The 2,319-nt window shown below is 50.1% G+C and overlaps 1 pseudogene across 1 annotated transcript; it reads right to left on the reverse strand.

Annotated features, from left to right (window-relative positions):
* Nucleotides 1-450: 450 nt before the first annotated feature.
* LOC311600284 (NHP2-like protein 1) lies at nt 451-878 on the reverse strand (annotated as a pseudogene). The gene has a single exon. The product of its transcript is annotated as an NHP2-like protein 1 (transcript).
* Nucleotides 879-2,319: the final 1,441 nt, after the last annotated feature.

A 2,319-nucleotide genomic window follows, 5' to 3' on the forward strand; every position in this document is an offset into this window, starting at 1 on the left:
AAACACAGGGGACAAGTGTGAGGAGCACCCCTTGAACTCAGTGAAGGTGTGGCAGACAGAGGTTCAGAGCCTGAGACCTTCACTGCCACCTCCTCCATCTGACCTGGAGTCCCACGACTTGAGTTCTGTTACCCTCATCTCATGAAAGTAGCACAACTGTGGCGCCTGAGACTCCCAAGATGATAGAGCATGTCTCAGGTCACACTGTGAGTCAGAAGAAGAAACCTTGTACTAAAATGGACTCCGATAGCTGCACACCACAAAGGGGCACAGAGCTGAGTCTCCTCTCAGGTATCTTACTCTGCCTCTGGGCCTTTCCCAGTGGCCTTGGTTTCTAACAGTCTGATAAGCATCTGGATACACGCTCAGTGTCTTTTTTTTTTTTTTGGTAGTATATTTATAATAGAAACTGGCTGAAAACATTACATGCTAACACAATATGAAACACAAATAGTGTGGGAGCAGACAGGAAAGGGCAGAGGCCACAGGCCTACACCAAGAGCCTTTTAATAGACCGCTGGATAGACTGGATCTGCTGCTTTAGCTGAGAGCCTTCCTCGATGGTAACAGAACAGGCAATGACAGGCCTAGAGACCGCACAGGCACGTCTTAAAGCCTGCTTGGAGCACACAAATACATAGGGGACATTCTTGTCTTCACACAGCAGTGGGAGGTGCAGGATGATCTATCTCCAAGGGCTCGGCGTCTGCTGCCATCACAATGAAATCAGAGATGCCTCCAGGGGCATTGGTGGCTTCATTGACTCCTTTCTGAAGCTGCTTGTAGTTGCACGACTGCTGAACAAGGTCCAGTAGCTTCTTGGTAAGGTGGGCATCTTCAAGGGGATAGGCCTTTGGATTCACATCAGCCTCCATCATGGCTGCGGTGCGCTGGCCTCGCCGCGACCTGAGCACACTCAGTGTCTTGATGCATCCTACTCATGAAGACTGGGCTAGCATCTTCCAGGAACTAGGGTTTGAGCTTGAAATTGCCTACCGAACCACATTCCTCTCCGAATGTCCATTCCCGCGTTCTTCTCCGTATGAAACGTCCTCCATCTATCTTTCCTCCCACATACAACTGTCCTCATTTCATACATCATAATGAAAATTCCACACCCTGTCTCCAACACGCTGAACCCCTCGAGTGTAGGACCCATGCTAGATTTGGCAAAGACTGCAGCCCTCTGCAGAACGTCTGATCAAGGGAGTAGGTCACACACGTGGGAGATTCTTCCTGCAAGGAAGGCCCCCATGTGAGCAGTCATTCAGTGTCAAGCTCTGATGACATCACTCAGGACAGCTTGAGTGAGCATCTCCACTGCCAGGTCCTGAAAGGAGCCAAAGTCAGCACACGGGGTGGGGGTGGGGGGCCAGGGGGCCCTACACAAAGTTCCAGGAGTGAAGACTCAGGAGCATCTGGACAAAAGGGACCTAATGTAGCCCAATGGTCAGGCAAGGATATTTGGCAAACTGTGGCCCTGGACACTTCTGGTAGGAGCATAACTGCAAAAGGAACTCTGCAGACCATTTGGCAGCATCTGCTGATGACCCTGGATGTGACACAGGCACAATGCAGTGATTCCACCTCAACGTGTCACTCGCCAGACACTCATCCGCGTTCTAACACAAAAACACATGCCAGTGGCAGTGCTTACGTCAGCACAACACTGGAACGCACAGGATCTCAAACGGCTTGAGTATTTGTCCAGTTCACAAGAACCACTCAGGGAAGACAGGACTAAACAATGCCATGTTCAGCATGACAGCCTATGAACACTGCCAGGTGTAATCCTGGACCTACAGGAAATGGGACGCATAGGGGTCCAAGACAGCGCAGCTGCATTCGTGTGACAGTTGGGTGACATGCAGTGTCCTGACTTGAGGAGCAGAATGAGTGACATTCAGGGGATGAAGGCACTTCTGGGGGACTAGCGACAGTCTCATTATTGACCTGTGCACTTAACCCTGCAACCATGTTCATGTTCAGAAAATTCCAAGAACCCCACAAGGTCTTGTGTGCTTTCTTCTCGGTAAGCCCTCTGTTACATTATGGTGTGATGAAAACATAAGCCCAGGGCTAGAGAGATGGATGGATGGCTCAGTGGTTAAGGGTGCTTATTGATCTTCCAGAGGACCTGAGTTCCATGTTGGACTCCTCATACCCACCTGTAACTCTAGCTCCAGGGACTGCACCATATGTGCACATACACATATGCGTGCACACACACACACACACACACACACACACACACACACACACACACATACTTTTCAGAAATAAGGCCCAATAAAGAATGGAACTGGTAGCTACGCTGGT

The sequence above is a fragment of the Acomys minous genome, assembly GCF_964271855.1.
Source record: "Acomys minous genome assembly, chromosome: 6".
NCBI classification, from domain to species: domain Eukaryota; kingdom Metazoa; phylum Chordata; class Mammalia; order Rodentia; family Muridae; genus Acomys; species Acomys minous.